The sequence below is a fragment of the Peromyscus leucopus genome, chromosome 1 (assembly GCF_004664715.2).
Source record: "Peromyscus leucopus breed LL Stock chromosome 1, UCI_PerLeu_2.1, whole genome shotgun sequence".
Taxonomy (NCBI): Eukaryota; Metazoa; Chordata; class Mammalia; order Rodentia; family Cricetidae; genus Peromyscus; species Peromyscus leucopus.
In genome coordinates, this window is record NC_051063.1 from 102,233,366 (window position 1) to 102,251,865 (window position 18,500).

General features: G+C 41.6%; 1 protein-coding gene across 6 annotated transcripts in view; it reads right to left on the reverse strand.

The window, feature by feature from the left end:
- Positions 1–18,500, reverse strand: part of Stim1 (stromal interaction molecule 1) — a 177,443-nt gene that overhangs the window by 116,702 nt on the left and 42,241 nt on the right. The gene's annotated exons all lie outside the window — the stretch shown is intronic.

The window sequence follows — 18,500 nt, forward strand, 5'->3', positions numbered from 1 at the left end:
CACTAGTAAAAAGAACTGTCTTTTAAAGATTACTAAGTGAAAAACACACAAGAAATACCCTATTCTATAGGCTCAGCATGCAACATCTGCCATTCCAGCACTCAGGCAGGGAGGCAAGAGAAGCACTGCAAATTCAAGGTCAGCCTGTCTCAAAAGAGAGAAAGGAAGGGAGGAAGGAAGGGAGGAAGGGAGGAAGGGAAGAAGAGGGAGAAGGAGGAAAGAGAATCCCCTTTCTCTATAATAGCAAACAACAAAGAAAATAATAATCTCTATGGAACAAGACTTCTTTTATTAAAATAAGACTATATTTTTAAATAATAAAAAGTAAGATTTTATGGAGCAACTACTTATTTGTAGCCACTTTAGAGCAACTACTAGAACTACAATTTAAAAAAAAAAAAAAAAAAAAAAGAGTCGACTGGCGGCAGTGGCGCCCGCCTTTAGTCCCAGTGCTCTGGAGGCAGAGCCAGGAGGATCTCTGTGAGTTCGAGGCCAACCTGGTCTACAGAGCGAGATCCAGGCTGGCACCAAAACTACACAGAGAAACCATCTCGAAAAACCAAAAAAAAAAAAAAAAAAAAGAGTCCTGGACTGGAGAGATGGCTCAGCAGTTAAGAGCACTGGCTGTTTTTCAAGAGGACCCAGGTTCAATTCTCATTACCCACAGGGCAGCTCACAAGTGTCTGTAACTCCAGCCTCTGCACATTCAGCACCCTCACATAGACAGACATGCATGCAGGCAAAACACCAATGCACATAAAATAAAAATAAATACTTTTTAAAAAAAGAGTCCTGAGTAATATTTTAAAAATAGCTATAAACACAAAATTCTTTCCTAAATCATTCATATAAGCGAGCTACTACAGCAAAGAAAGAAACTGAAGCTAAAAATGCTAAGTGCTGCAAGACCTCAATGAACTTGGGGGGTTTGGGTTTTTGTTTTGTGACTAGAGGTTGACACTGGGACCTCACACATGCTAGGCAAAAAGCACTGGACACAGACTCACTAAGCAGTCCAGGATGGCCTTAAATTAATGATCTTTCAGAGTACTTGGGATTACAGACCTGCACTGCCAGATTCAGCACTAATAAAAGTTTGTGTTTGTTTGTTTGTTTGTTTGTTTGTTTTTTAGACAGGGTCTCATTATATAGCCCTGATTGGCCTAGAGCTTGATGCAAACCAGGCTGGCCTTGAACTCACAGAGATCCTTCTCCATCTGCCTCTGCCTCCTGAGTGCTAGGATTAAATGTGTGCACTTCCCAACCTCTAGTTCTAATAAAGCTTTTAAATAAAAGATTTGGAGAATATTTTTATGATCTTAGAGCATGCAAAATCTTGTTTTGTTTTTTAACAAGATGCAGAAGGGCCAAATATAAAGGGAAAGTTGATAGAATGAGAAATATTCACAATATACATGTAAGACTTGCTAGACATTATCAGCAGACATCTGTATTTAGGGAGCAGAGGCAAGAGGATCACTAGTTCAAAGCCACCAGGGCTACTAATGAGATTGTCTCCACAGAAATACAGTTGGGAGGCTGGGCGTTGGTGGCGCACGCCTTTAATCCCAGCACTCGGGAGGCAGAGCCAGGCGGATCTCTGTGAGTTCGAGGCCAGCCTGGGCTACAGAGTGAGTTCCAGGAAAGGCGCAAAGCTACACAGAGAAACCCTGTCTCGAAAAACCAAAAAAAAGAAAAAAAAAAAATACAGTTGGGAATTTAGCTCAGGTGGCAGAGTGTTTGCCTAGCATGCACGAAGCCCTGGGTTCAATACCCAGTGCCACATTACCCTCAGCTACATCAATGCCTACCTGGAATTCATGAGACTCAAAACAAAATAACATATCCAAGGGCTAAGGGCAGACACCTCAGAAGGAGAGCATTTGCCTAGCATATGTGAGGCCCCAATACCTCAGCACCACAAAAAAACGCACTTATATCCAGAATACTTAAAGGAACTACAAATCAGTAAAAGATAAATAATCCCATGGAAAACACCAAAGAATTAAACAAGACCTAAAACAACAACAAAAAAAGGATATAGGTCAATAGTACACTGTTTGCTTAGCATGTACAAGGCCCTAATTATGATCTCACAGTGCCACCTACACAAAACATTTCAGACATTAATATATATACTTCATTCCTATATGTATTTTCATGTATGTGTACACACTGCTCTACTATTACTCATTAAAGATATACCAAAAAGCTAGGCGGTAGTGGTGCACACCTTTAATCCCAGCACTTAGGAGGCAGAGGCAATTGGATCTCTGTGAGTTCCAGGCTAGCCTGGTCTACAGAGTGAGTTCCAGAAAAACCTTGTCTGGGGACGGGGGGGGGGGGGGACGGGGGGGGGGGGGGGGGGACGGGAGGGGGAGAACGGGGGACGGGGGGGGACGGGACGGGACCACAACACAACATACAAAAAAATTTATAAAGCATAGTTTGTCAGTACCACATACTTAACACATGGCTAAAAAGAAAAAGAAAGGCCTGACGTGGTGGCACATGCCTTAATCCCAGCACTCGGGAAGCAAAGGCAGGGGGATCTCTGTGAGTTCGAAGCCAGCCTGGTCTACAAAGTAAGCTCCAGGACAGCCAGAACTACATAGAGCAGTGGTTCTCAACCTTCCTAACGCTGCAACCCTTTAAAATAGTTTCTCACGTTGTGGTGACCCCTAACCATAAAATTATTTTCATTGCTTCTTTATAATTGTGATTTTGTTACTGCTATCAATCATGATATAAATATCTGTGTTTTCTGATGGTCTTAGGAGACCCCTGAGAAAGCGTCATTCCACCTCCAAAGAGGTCACAACCCACAAGTTGAAAGTCACTGACATAGAAAGACCACATCTCAAAAAGAAAAAGAGGAGGGAGAGAAAAAGAGAGAGAAAGGAATAAAATAAAGAGGTGTTGGGAGATATTGGATCAAATGTGAACCCCGAGTTTGCATTTGCATTAATTAAGTAAAATTAATCTTGGGTCAAGAGGCTGAGTTAGCAGCTAGTTGTCAGAAAGCAGTCCTAGAGCCTCAGAGGACATCCCGGGGAGACAGTCACAGAAAGTAGTAGGGTGGGGTTTGGGGTGGCCAAGCTTTTTCTGGTTTGGCGAAATGGAAGCACAGTCCTGTGGACGGCAACGAGAGAAAGAGCTAGGTAGCTGCTCCTCAGCCTGTGTGAGCTTGCAGGTTTTCACTCTAGCCTTGAGTCTGCAGTCTTACTCACAATTAGAACCATAGAGATTCAGTTAAAGCTACTTTAGCAGCAGTGGCTGAGCCTAAGCAGCCAGGCCACTGCTAAGGAAACAGGCCGGTAACTGCGGAGTTGCGATTGCTGGCTGAGATGGCAGCAAATTAAGGTGCAGTCACAGTGCCAAAGTTAAAACAACATTTGGCCCCCACACTGGGAGTCAAATGTAGCAGGCTTTCTTGGACTGCCAGCCCCCAAATCATGACAGAGACTTATTATTAATTATGAATGCTTGATCTTAGGTTTGTTTCTAGCTAGCTTTTTTTAACTTAAATTAATCCATTTCTATTTACTTATATGCTGCCCTGAGGCTCATTTACCTCATCTACACACTGTCCATACTGCTTTCCTGCTTTCTCTGTGTCTAGCTGGCTAGCCCCCCAACTGGCTGGCCCAGGCTTGACCCCTTTTTGTTTCTGCCTGCCAGCCCCACCCATCCTTCCTCTACCTAGTTATTGGCTGTTCAACTTTTTATTAGACCAATCAGGTGCCTTAGGCAAGCAAGGTAACACATTTTTACATAGTTAAACAATTATTCTAAAACACAAACAAATGCAACACATCTTTACATAGTTAAACAAATATTCTATTTCACAACAAAGAGTGTGGTAGTTTGAATGAGAAACATTCCCCATACGCTCAGGAATTTGAACACTTGGCTGCCAGTTGGCAGCACTGTTGGTTGTTTACACCATTGTAGCTAGATTATGGTTATTTAAATGCTTCAGGTTACTTTCCCCTTCTATATATTACAATTTTAAAATTTCATCGATAGGGTGCAGAGTCCCAGCGGTCCTCCAGTCAGAAAAGTGATGGTGTTAGACAGTACAGGGTTCCAGCATTTCTCGGACTGCTGGCCAGTAGGAGGAAACACCAGGGGGAGCCTGCTGAGTCACGCAGTACCAATACGGCTCATGGAAGGCCTCGGCTCATGGAGGGCCTCGGTTGGACCAAGGTGCCCCAGTGGGTGAGGGGAGACATGCCATGCACACAGGGCAGCAAGCTGGTGCATGGAGTGGTGGAAAGTCACTCACCATGCAGACACACGTCCATGTGGAGAGTTTATTTTGGGGGGAGGGGAGAGAGAATGGAGGGAAGGGTGAAAGGAGGGGGTACACACCTTGTGGGAATAGAGAGAAAGAGAGAGTGAGGGGGGAAGAAGAGTTTTCTTTTAAAGGGGACTTTACGTCAGGACACAGGGCAGGTCCCTAAGGGGCAGGCCAGAATGGCAACACTCAGGAGGCTGAAGCAAGAGGATCATGGTGAGTTACAGGTCAGCCTGGGCTATAGTGTCAGACACTGACTCAAAAATAAAACAAATGCCGACCTCAAAGAGTTGTTTTGTTTCTGAAGATCAAGGAGGGTTGTCAAGGGGAAACAATAAAATGTATACACATCTGGCCATGTAATTGTAAATCAAGAAAGTTAAGTTTTGCTGGGCTTGGAGGTGCGTACCCTTTTGTTTATTTGTTTGCGTTTCGAGACAGGGTTTCTCTGTGTAGCCCTGGCTGTCCTGGAACTCGCTCTGTAGACCAAGCTGGCCTCGAACTCATATAGACCCACCTGTCTCTGCCTTTCAAGTGCTAGGATCAAAGGGGCGTGCCATCATGCCCAGCTACTTCGGTTTGAGTGAGTACCATGAAAGTGAGACCTTCAGCCCTAGTCAAACCCACAGACAGCTTTAGCCTTAAAATAAACACACAAACAAATTAAAAAAAAAAAAACAAAACATCAGAAATATGAACTACAACCATTTGGTTAAGCTACTTTGAGTCACAAAATATGTGTGAGATAATGGTTAGTGTTTTTAAACAAAATTCTGGGGTAAGTTGACATAATTTTCAACATGCAATCTTGCACTCTGTCCTAATTTGCTTTCTATTGCTGTGATACATCTCTACGACCAAGGCAATTTATAGAAAGACGGGTTTGGAGCTGGGCGGTGGTGGCGCACGCCTTTAATCCCAGCACTCGGGAGGCAGAGCCAGGTGGATCTCTGTGAGTTCGAGGCCAGCCTGGGCTACCAAGTGAGTTCCAGGAAAAGGCGCAAAGCTACACAGAGAAACCCTGTCTCGAAAAACCAAAAAAAAAAAAAAAAAAAGAAAGAAAGACGGGTTTGGGGGCTTATGATCCCAGGGGGATTAGAGTCCATCATGGTGAGGAGGCACAGCAGCAAGCAGCAGCAGACATGGTGGAAAGAAGCTGACAGATCACATCTTACCTGCAAACCCTAAGCAGAGAGAGCAAATGGGAAGCAGAACAAGGAATAACTTACAAAGCCCTTCCCCAATGACAGGCTTCCTCCAGGCTCTGACCACCTGCGCCCGTTTCAGCTTGAAGCAGCTATAGAAGAGCGTCATATAGGGGACAAAATGTCTACCTATAATGCCCATTGATACCCTAAAAAAATGGTCCCAGAGTTGCCAATTAATAGATTTATTAACTAAAATGGTTCTGCAATAAGATAAAAACACTTGACCTTCTTTATACAAAACAAAAGAGGTATTATATGACCTTAAGAAATTATTATTTCTATTTTTTTACTACCATTGGGAAGCTGTAACTGATTGGGAAAACTTTATGTCCAGATTTAACTTATATATGCTCTTGGAGTTAATTTAGATATACCTAACAGATTTTGCTCCCCCGGTCCTCAAACACCTTTAGAGATCTGAGAATATGGCATTTAATATAAAAAGCTTTTTATGAGAGAGACATGTCAGCTCCTGGAGTCACATGTGTAAGCCACCATGCCCAGCTCAGCATCGTCTTATAAATGAAGACATTCAGATTCAGATAAGGGACTAGATTTTAGTCATCAATTTGAAATTAAGGTTTCAGTCTACAAATTCTATCCTTTTACTACTTACTACTACTTTGCACAGTTCTCAACAAACTAAATGCAGAGCTGGGAACTGGCTGGGCTTAACACAGATTTGCTACCTAACCACCCTGTTCCCTTGACTCTTTGCAGCTCTGCTTTGTTTCAATCAGGCCTCACCCTGCTCCTTTTCTTCACAGGCGGAGATGCTGACAAGCCTATGACACAGCTCCCACTACATATACAAAAGATGTGTCATCACTCAACTGACTGGCAGCTCTCAGTCAGTGACCTTATTCTCACAGAAGCCCCAAACGTATCAAATACACATCAGTGGGTAAGATCTAAGGAAGCAGAAATGTCTTCTGAGATGCATTTGATGGTAAAGAGCTGCACAGCAGCCAACAGCAACCAAACTACCCTTTGATATCTGCTGGGATATTAAACCTCATAATCACTACTGACTCAGAAACCCCAACAGCAAACTTTCAAGGGTTTACATTTAAAGGTACATAAGACTCAACACTATTTTCAAAAATTAATTCAGACCCAGGCATGGTGGTGCATGTCTTTAATTCTGGCACTTAGGAGGTGGAGGCATACAGATTTTGTGAGTTCCAGATGAGCCTGGTCTATATATTTAGTTCTGGGCCCACCAAAACTACATAGTGAGACTCTATCTCAAAAAACAAAAAATTTTAACTCAAAATGGATCAATAACCTAAACATAAAAGCTAAAATAATAAATCTTCATGACCTTGGTTTTGACAATATGACACCAAAAACCATGAGCTATAGAATAATTTAAAATCCATAAAACCTACAATCTGGGATATAGTTCAGTGGTAGAGCATTTGCCTATATGTGCAAGGCCTTTAGTTCACTCTCCAGCACAGGAATTAGACGGACAGACAGACAGATAGATTAAATAGATGATAGATAGATAGATAGATAGATAGATAGATAGATAGATAGATAGATAGAGGTAGATAAATAGATGATTGATAGACAGAAGATAGATAGATAGATAGATAGATAGATAGATAGATAGATAGATAGATAGATAGATAGATAGATAGATAGATAGAGGTAGATAAATAGATGATTGATAGACAGAAGATAGATAGATAGATAGATAGATAGATAGATAGATAGATAGATAGATAGATAGATAGATAGATAGATAGTTAAGTAGAGGTAGACAGAAAAACAAACAAAAAAACATAAACTAAAAGCACCGTAGCACTGGTTAGGGTTAGAGTTAGAGCTAGGATCATAGATGTACTAATTATTACCACTGAATTGTATACTTTTTTTATTTGTTTGTTTTGTTTTGATACAAGGTCTCTCAACTTGGGCTGGCCTGGAACTAACTACACAGACAAGACTTGCCTCAAATTTGTGGCAATCTTCTTGCCTCTGCCTCCTGAGTACTAGGATTACATGCCTTTGGAGTAATGGAAGTACTTTAGTTTTTACTGGGTTCTGTTATTGTTTGATTTTGCTTTTCTTTTCAATGCTGGATCAAACCCACAGCCTTGCACATGCTAGGCAAGCGCTCTAGCACTGAGCTACACCCTCAGCCCAAAGGAAATATTTTAGAACTCCATAGTGTGGAGGGTGTACATTTTAGATGCACTGTCCCTCACCTACTTCCTGGTTACACTTTCTGCTTCCTGTGTGGTTAATATGTGATCTCTCAGCTTCCTGCTCTTGCCACTATCCCTTCCCCACCATTACAGACATCTAGCCCTCCAGACAATAAGCCAAAATAAACTCTTCTCTAAGCTGCTTTGGGTCATGACAATTTATCACAGCAACAACTCAGTAACTAATAGAGAAGGCCTGCAGAAGGCATTTCCCTAAGGTAAACTAGCTATCACATAGATGGAATAAAATGTCTTCTGATTCTTAGTGCTTTGTCCTTTCTACTGATCTAATTGCCCAATTCACATAAATATACTTATCAGGGCACTTACCATATGCCCTTTGCCAAGAGAATATCATTCTACAGCTTGGTAACTCTTCACAAGTAGTTTATCAAAAAGATTAAGCCCTACTAAGGAAAACTCTCCAACACCATACAAAAATAAAACAGTACAATGAACCACTCCCACTAAAGCAGTGGTTTATCCTCTTGTTTTTTTTCTCTGTAAACAGTCTACAAAACGGAACTTTCAGTACCTCTAAGGCCCTGGTAAAAGGTTTCAGAAAGTGGCTAGAGAGATGGCCCAGGAGTTAGGAACTTGCACTGCTCTTGTAGAGGACCTAAGTTCAGTTCCCAGCACCTATGTCAGGCAGCTCACACTGCCTATAACTCCAGCCCCAGGGATCCAACATGTTCTTCTCATCTCTTCAGACAACTGCAGTCACTTGCACATACCCCCATACAGATGCACATGCACATAAAAGTAAGATAAAAAATTAAGTTACTGGATTATAATGAAAAATAAAAGTAAAGCCTGTGGCCACTAGGACCTATAGCTAAGTAAAAAGACAAAACAAAAGCAGATAAATACCTTCCTTCCTAGTCCCAGAAATGAGTTCATATCCCCTCTAGACAAGTACCAGTTCCCAAGTTCTATCTTTGACCCTCTGAACCATCCATCTCTGCCCCTTCAAGGGTACTCTAGAGTCAAAACATTAAGCCTCTAATGGAAGAAATAGCAATGTGAAGCAGGAACCCATCTTGGAGATCCAAAGACCCAACCGAAAGTTTGGCTCCACCAAACACACCAGTGTGTTTTCTAAACTTACTTCTCTATCTCACAAACAGTAAAAAAAAATAAAAATAAAAATTAAAAAAAACTTATTTTGGGGGACTGTGGTGAACATTAGAACCTGCAAAAAATGTCGGTCATGCAGAAGTTACCTAATAAATGGTGTTCTAAGTACTTATTATTAAAGACAAGGTCTCCCTATCTACTCCACTCCTAGTGGCTGCAGGCTTCCAGGGCGGTAGAGTCTAGAGCTTCCACAATAAATGGCCCATTCTGAGAGCTGCAGCACCTTCACTGGCTACAATTACTAATTTCTCCTCCCTTCATCCATTTATCAGCTCAGTTCTCATACTCCCTCCAACTTTGAAGAAATAAAATCGTTAAACCTTGCATCCTCTTAAGAACATTACGCTATTCCTTCCCTCCCCATACCACTGTATTTCTCAAATGAGAAGTCTTTTGTTGCCTCTGTGTCCTCAGCCACAGCAGTCTAGCTTCCGTCCCCACCCCTGCACGGAAGCTGTTATCACTAAGGTCACCAATGACTCAGTAGCTTCATTTCAGGGCTCACCCTACTTGTTCTCTGCCACAACTGACACTTTCCCCCGTGTTAGAAACTCTACATTCCTGGATTCCCAGAATGAATTTTATCTCTGTAACTGTTCTTTCTCAGGCTACCCAACTTCTGTCTGTATGCATCAGAATTCCTAGGACTCCTCCTCAACTCTGCCCCTATTTTATAAACTTACTCAGTAGATCTCATTCTACTTTATGGCTTCCACTATCACTTATATGCCATCATTCTCCTCTCTCTCTCTCTCTCTCTCTCTCTCTCTCTCTCTCTCTCTCTCTCTAGCTTCAAAACTCAGCTCTCTAAAGTTGCAGTTGTTCCCCCGTAGGTATCTCAGTAAAACACTCCTCCCTCCCTCTCTCTCATATTTCATGTGTTGAAAACATAACAATGTCCAGCCACCCAACACCACTTGCTTTACCATTTTGTCACACAATTTAAGTCAACCATCATGACCACTACATTTGTGTCAGCTTCATTATCTGCTACAGTAACAGTCTTCTGACTAGTTTCCCTGTACTAGGGCTTTTTATTAATAATAATAATAATAATAATTTATTTTATTTTTTAAGAGGTAATCTAATGTAGCCAGGGCTTGCCTGGAAATCACTATGTAGCCAAAGTTGGCCTTGAAATCCTGATCTTTCTGCTTCCACCTCCCAAGTACAGGAATTATGGGTATGAGTCACCAAGCCCAGCTCCAGCCTCTAATTTTTCCATGCTGAGCTTTTGATGTTACTCTCTATCTAAGATATCCACAGGAAAGTTCAACTCCAATAGTATGTATTTAAGTTTTGCATGAAATACAAGGTATGCAGGATCTAGGCCTCCCCACACATCCAGCTTCATCTAGTATCACTTCCCTCCAACACCCCAACTCTCTAGCTCAAAGAACAACCCACCGTTCCTAAAGATTCCCTGCTTTTCTATACTGGCACTGTTCAGAATGCCTTTCCGGTACGATCCAGCTTCAACAGCTGAATCTCTTTTGCTATGAACATTTAGACCCTTCTTCCTTCCTCTCCCAGTACATTTCTCTATGTTCCTCAATTACAGCACTGAGTGACCACACTGAGTGGACTTGCTTACCTACTTACTTTCTGGGCAATCTGTGCTTGATCACAGACAGATAGGGAGTAGGTCATTCTCAGCTCTGTGCCCCAGCCTCTCACTGAGGATCTGAAGATGAGCAGGCCAACTAACAATCCTAAAGATACCCTCCACCCCCATAACAAGACCCCAAACTCTAAGCAACAGGAAGTCTTAATAGGCTCAACTTCCCCTCTCACCAATGTTTCCAGATGCTGCTTAGCCACTGACACTAAAGGAGCTATTCCTAACTTGACTCCGGCTTCCCTCTGCCTGGAATGACCTGGGCAGTAGAGAGAAGAGCGTCCTTAGGATCAAAACTATTGTTGGGCTGGTAGCTTACCATTTTAAAGGCTCAGGTAGAAAGTTCAAGGGCAGCCTGAGCTACAGTGAAACCTTGCCTCAAAAAAAAGAAGGGAGGGAGGGAAGTAGAGAAGGAGGGAGAGAAAAGGAAAGAAAAAGAGAAAAAGAGGGCCAGAGAGATGGCTCAGCAGAATAGGGCACTTGCCACAGGGTAGAAGAAAGAGAGAAGCAACTCCAGCAAGTTGTCTTTTGACCTCCACATGGTCATGCAGGAGAGAGCACATACACATACAAATATATAAATATAATAAAAATTTTTAAAGATTAAAGTTCTTTGGAAAATGGCTTCCAAAATGGGCTGAGACCACAGGGAAGAATGGCTGCTGCCAGGTCCATCTCAGGAAGGAATTTGTGAAGTAACTCATGACCTTTATACACCTTCAAAAGCAACTGGGTTGATTACTACAACAGCCTGTGGCTAACCTTCTTGCCTTGGAAAACTTCCCTGAACCACACTATTTACAAAAAAGTTGACATACTAAGCAGAACTCTATGATGGCTTCTCACTGCCAAAAAGTATAAAGCACAGTGGTTAAGAGCAAAGATTCTGAAAGCATATCACCTAAGCTTAAATCCCAATTCCACTACTTATTAGCCTTATGAGTTTAAGTTATTTCAGTTCACTGGGCTTTGTTTATAAAACAAGAAAATAAAAATACCTACCTCACAGGTTAGTATAAGGATTAAATAAAATAATATTTGATAATTAAATAATAAGTATTAAATAGGCTTGGTGGCAAGTGACATTACCCACTTAGCCATCTTGCTGGCCCTCTTAGTATCTTTAACTCTAAGCCTATTTTATTTCAGACTTCATTCTAAGAGTCTTGATTAAGCCACAGATGCAGCACTAGGTACAAGGACACAGTATAAGATTTAGTAATTTATACCCTTAGAGACTGTGTCCACTATGTAGTCTTTGCTGGCCAGGAACTTGCTATGTATGTAGCCCAAGCTGATTTTGAGCTCATCAAGACCTTTTAGAATAAACAACTATTAGGCCGGGCGTGGTGGCGCACGCCTTTAATCCCAGCACTCGGGAGGCAGAGGCAGGCGGATCTCTGTGAGTTCGAGGCCAGCCTGGGCTACCAAGCGAGCTCCAGGAAAGGCGCAAAGCTACACAGAGAAACCCTGTCTCGAAAAACCAAAAAAAAAAAAAAAAAAAAAGAATAAACAACTATTAAGGAATATAGCCTAGCGAGATGTGGTAGTTTATACCTTTAATCCTAGCACTCAGGTGGCAGCAGGCAGGCTGGTGAGTTGAAGGCAAGCCTGGCCTACATAGAGTTCCAGGCCAGTTAGGGCTACATAGTGAGACCCTGTCTTTAAAAAAAAGTCTTTAAAATCAAATGGACTTAGATATGAACAAAAACATTTCATAGCTCTGCTCAAAAAAAAAAGTCATTTAACCACTGAAGACTAAGTTTCCCTATCATTAAAAGATAATTTAATTTTTTGCATTTTTATGTATTCATTGTATATGCCTATGTTTGTCTGTGATACATGTGCAGAAGTCAGGGGAAACTTGGAGAAGTCAGTTCTCTCCTTCCACCATGTTGGTTCTGAGGATGAAGCTCAGGTCATCAGGCTTGGCAGCAAGAGCTTTATCAATGGGCCATCTCTGTAGCCCATGATTAAAATTTCGATTATATACATTTAAGATTTATTTTGACCGGGTGGTGGTAGTGCACACCTTTGATCCCAGCACTTGGGAGGCAGAGGCAGGCGGATCTCTGTGAGTTCGAGGCCAGCCTGGGCTACAGAGTGAGTTCCAGGACAGGCTCCAAAGCTACACAGAGAAACCCTGACTCAAAAAACAAAAAAGCAAAAACAAAAAAATATGTATTTTATTAGGAGGCGGAGAGATGACTCTGCAATTAAGCACACTTGTTACTCTTGCATAGGACCAGGGTTTGGTTCACAGCACTCACATGACAACTCACAACCATCTGTAACTCCAGTCCCAGGAGATACAATGTCCTCTTCTGGCCTCTATGGGTGATGCATGCATGTGGTACACAAACATACTTGCAGGCAAAACACTCACAAACATAAAATAAAAATAAATAAACCTTTTCTTAAAATATTTATTTTATTTTCAATTATGTATGTGCACGTGAAAATTCAATTGCCCCCAAAGTCCAGAGAAAAGCTTTGGATCCCCTGGAACTGGAGTTACAGGCAGTTGTGAGCTGCCTTACATGGGTGCTAGGAACTAAATTCAAGTCCTCTGCAAGAGCAGCAAGTGCTCTGAACTGATGAGTCATCTCTCCAGTCCATATAATGTTTTTGTAATCAAACTAAGCTAAGCACTTAATACAGTACTGAGTGTATAAAATTATTCAACTTATGGAACTATTCAGCTTCACTGTCCTATACACATGGGCAGAAGGCATTAGTCTAGAAAGCCAGTCTAATTACTTATAACAAATCAGCTAAGTACTTCTTTGGGGCTTTGATCTCTTCATCTACAACTCAGAATGCTTGGTTCAGAGAAATTAAATTACATGCTTGAGTGTCTAAATAAATTGCTGTCATATTACCTCACTAGCTTATAAAATCACCCCTGAACCACAATGCATAAAAGTGTCTTGCAGCTCAAAAACACTACCCTCTCGGGCCTAAAAACTATAAAGAGAGGGAGGATTTGCACTGTCACTAGGAGACAGTGCGTGTCCCACTAAGGAGCTGAGGTGAAACACTGCCAAGTGGCTCTCCTCCAGAAGTCTCTAGCTAATTAAGGTCCTGCCCCTTTGCCCTGTCTGCCTGTGACCTCTGAAAAGGCTGAAGAACACCAAGTTCTCCACAGCAGCTCTTCCCTTGGCCAGAATGACATAAGTATTGCTGGGCGCTGAGCAGCCAAAGCTACTGCTAAGAGGTCCCTGCAGTTGGTTTTCCTTATACATAGTGAAAACAAGGAGCTCTTCTCTCCTTTTCCCGAGATTATCAGATCAGGATTCCTGGGAATCCACCCTAAATACAGATACCAAGAATCTGGGTCTGGAACGTATCAAATATGACACAACTAAAGGCAGACCATCCAGGCCATTCAGACCAGAGGGAGCCCTGTTAGGATGTGAAATATGGGGCAAAGAAAAGGGACTGATCCATCCTCCATCACCACCTACTCACCACCCACCCCCACCGCCAGCTATCAGTATTTCATCTTAGATGCTCCTGGGGCCATATTTTAGCCTCTTCTTCAGGCTACAGAGTGGGCCCCAGGGACTTAACCACTTCCTTTGCTCATTAAAGCAGAACTACCACTCCTTAGGGCTCCCTTCCTCATGACTGGCTCTAGGGAAAAAAATAATCCATCCACCTACCCTTTCAAAAGTTAAAATATATGGGCCCTTTCTGTTGCAAGGGTTTAACTGTTGGGTTAGAAAAGAATGCAGGCCAAAAACAAGCATGAGGAATTTTTTTTTTTTTTTTTTTAATGTTTAAGAAGTCTGACAAGTTAGTTACATTCACTGTCCCCATTCCATAGTCCCTGGTTCCTGTTATACAGCTATAATCCAACAGTTTTCAAAGCTTACTTTTTAAACAATAGAAACGTTTTTCATATACAGTTTAGTTAAATCAACGAGGTGCCTCAGTATCTAATTTAGTCTCTAATGAAATAACAGGTATAGGTAGTAAATATAAATGGCTCCTAAAATTATTAGGCAAAAAGTTTGTAAAAAGTCAGGTGCAAGCTGGACATAGTGGCACACACCTTTAATCCCAGCACTCGGGAGGTAGAGGCAGGCCTGGGCTACAGAGCGAGATCCAGGACAGCCATAGCTATCTAGTGAGGCGCTGTCTAAAAACAAAACAAAACAAGAGAAAAGAAAGCCAGGCACAGAAGTACATGCCTCTAATCCCAGTATACAGGAGGCCAAGGCAAGAGAACGATCTATACTAGGCCTACACTACATTTCTCCAAAAATACTCCCTCAGCAAGTGCAAGCACTACCAGCTAAGTATGCTGACCTAAGTTTGATACTCAGAACCCATAAAGAAAAGAGAAAACTGACTCCCAAAAGTTGTCCTCTGACTTACACATACACATCTTGCACATACACAATAATAATAAATTCTTTTAAATACCCCAAAGAGGTAGTAGGGTAAAAATGAAGAAAGCTTGAAAAAAAATTAGTCCTAAGTGTACACCTGTTAGAAGATGAGTAACTGGTATGTGAAGCTCATCATACACATTGTGTAATGTATTATACCTCCCTAGTTTTAAATGTTTAAAGTTTCCCCATAAGTTTCTTGGAAGTTTTTTTTTTTTTTTTCCAGAGTTGGGGACCAAACCCAAGCGCAAGCGCTCTACCACTGAGCTAAATCTCCAACCCCTGAAGTTGTTTTTTGAAACAAAGTATCACTCTGTAGCCCAGGCTGGCTTCACACTTAGCATCTTCCTATCTCAGTCTTCTGAGTGCTAGAATTATTTCTATGTACCATCATATCTGGGCAGTTTTTGTTGTTTTTCTTGTCTGTTTCTTTTTCTTTTCTTTTCTTTTCTTTCTTTTTCTTTTTTCCTTTTTTTTTTTTTCCTTTTCGAGACAGGGTTTCTCTGTGTAGTTTTGGTGCCTGTCCTGGATCTCTCTCTGTAGCCCAGGCTGGCCTCGAACTCACAGAGATCCACCTGGCTCTGCCTCCCGAGTGCTGGGATTAAAGGCGTGTGTGAGCCACCACCACCCGGTGTCTGTTTCTTTTAAGACAGTCTTACATAGCCCATGCTGGCTTTTTAACTCCTGATGCTTCTGTCTCTGGCTCCCAAGTGCTGGGATTACAGGCATTTGCCACCATGCCAGGTTCACTAAGAATGGAGGGCTACCACGAAGACATGGGAGATCACTAGGGAGAGATGGCTCAACAGTTAAGAGTGATTACTGTTCTTCCCGAGGACCCAAACTCAGTTCTAGCACCCATGGGTGACTCAAAACTGCCTATAACTCCAGATCCAGAGGATGATGCACTCTGGCCTCCCTGGGCACTGGCACACACGTAGCATACACGCGCGGATAAAAATAATTTTCTTTAAGTAAAAGTACTTGTGATAAAAGTCAACTATTAGGAGGAAACGCTTTGTATTAGTGACAGTTTAACTGCTTATTACTGACTAGAAAGTACTGAAATTTACCTTTTATCAACATTTAAGATGATCTTCCTTCACAGCTCCTCATGATATGAAGGAATTGTCTATATACAAAGTACACTCATTGAGAAAGAATTCAACTTTTCCAGCTGTGTTTATTATCACTACTTTTTCTTTTCAAAATGTTGATCTAGATTTTAACCAACTATTTACAATTTTCAAAATGTTGATCTAAATTTTAACCAACTATATACAATTATCAAAACTTCATGCTGGTGTAGTGTGCATGCCTTTAAACCTAGCACTTAGGAGACAGAGGCAGGCAGATCTCTGTGAGTTCCAGGCCAGCCTAGTTTATATAATGAGTTCCAGGATAGCTAGGGCTACATAGAGAGACACTGTCTCAAAACAAAACAACGTTTCATAACAATATTGCTTTGAACTAATGTTTCTAATGAGCAAGAAAATAAAGTAAATGCACTAGCATTCAAGCACTAGGCCCTGCTGACAACTGCCTGTTTAGGCTCTATTCTTACGACCAAGGTAATCCCTCACTGGACAGGTTTATGACCTACAATGCTGTCAATTACCAAAGAACCTATCAGCATAAGCAAACTATTGGAATCTCAGAATTGGCATAATTTAAGTCAAAAAACAAAGACTACTTAGATATAAATACACAATTTCTACTAGGCTTATTAAGATATTAAAAGCAATTTAAAGCCGGGCAGTGGTGGCGCACGCCTTTAATCCCAGCACTCGGGAAGCAGAGCCAGGCGGATCTCCGTGAGTTCGAGGCCAACCTGGCTACCAAGTGAGTCCCAAGAAAGGCGCAAAGCTACACAGAGAAACCCTGTCTCGAAAAACCAAAAAAAAAAAAAAAAAAAAAAAAAGCAATTTAAATTCATTTATTCATTCAAGAACAAATATTTATTAAGCATCCTTATCCATCCATACTAGCTAGGCACTAGTGGCAAAATGAACAAAACACAGTCTATGGTCTCATGGCTTCCACACAAACACATCATTTTTACTGCTTTTATGAATTCCTAGGGTTCCAGAGACCATCGGCCACCAAGATTACGAGAGTTTTGGAAAATATGAATTTTTTTCTGGTTTTCCAAGAAAGGGATTCTCTGTGTGTAGCCTTGGCTATCCTGGAACTCACTCTGTAGAAGATGACAGTCTTATTCCTTTATGAACACAGTAATTTTGTTGAAAGGCATCCCGCTCTAGAATGCACTCTACCAAGCACAAAGCTACCCTAGGATACAAGCTGCACCTGATGAAATTTTTTCAAGTTTCTTGCCTGGTGTGGTGGTACATGCCTATAATCCCAGCTCTTGGGAGGCAGACGTAGGCAGATCTCTGAGTTCAAGACCAGCCTGGTTTACAAAATGAGTTCCAGGATAGCCAGAGCTACACAGAAAAACCTTGTCTTGGCTTGTGGGGAGACGAGTTTCTGGATCAAAGTCTTTGTGCACAATTCAATATTTACTGAGTTTCTCTTTTATCTTTGGATATTGACTTGACAAAGAATAAGCAAACTGTAGCCCTCAGCCAAATACTGCCCAACACCTATTTCTGTAAGTTTTATTAGACCATAACCATGCACACTCATTTCTTTTCTGTCTGCAGCTGCTTCCCTCCAACAACTTGCTATGTGGCTCCATAAAGTCTGAAACATTTACTATCTGGCCCTTCACAGGAAATGTCTGCTGACCTCTCTGCTAGACTCTAGAGATACAAAAATATATCCACAATTGACTTTATTTGTTTGCTTGCTTGTTTAGGTATTTGTATGTGTGAGTTTGGATTTCCGGGGGGCAGGGAGTCTAACTCAGGGCCTTGTATATGCTATGTAAGCAATTATCACTAAGCGACACTTCCTAGTTCTGTATCTGTATTTGATCTAGACGGTTAGATAGGAACACACACTGGTTAAAATTCATCAACACCTTTGCCAGGCATGATAATGCATACCTGGAATTCCAGCACTTGGGAGATGAAGGAAGGAGGACACAGAGTTCAATATCATCCTTAGCAACATAGAGAATTCATGGTTACCCTGGACTATGTGAAGCCTTTACTCAAAAACAAAAGCAAAAGCAAATAAAAATAATCCTTTTGTCAAATCCTCCCCTCACTATCAGTCTGAGATGACTGATTTAGTCCATGATCCTCACTTTCAAGAGAAACTCAGAGGGCTGAGGAGATAGTAGCATGCTTGCCTTTCAAGTATGGGACCAGCTGGACAGCCAGAATCCATATTAAATAATAATAATAATTAATAATAATATGGGATGTACTTGTGATTCTAGTACTGGGAAGGCTACCAAAGGTGCATCCCTGGTGCCCCTGGACAGACAGCCTAGCCTACCTGGCAAGTTCCAGGCCAGTATGAGATCCTGTCTGAAGAAAACAAACAGATAGTGCCTGAGAAATAGCATCTGAGAATGTTCTCCATCCTCTGCTAGGGATGCTGAGTGTGTAATCCAACAGAGTAATGAAGACATTTCTATACAATCAGGGGCCGTAAGATACTCTCAGTGATCTCCATGACAAATTTAAAGCTTCTGGTGTCCTTCCCTATATT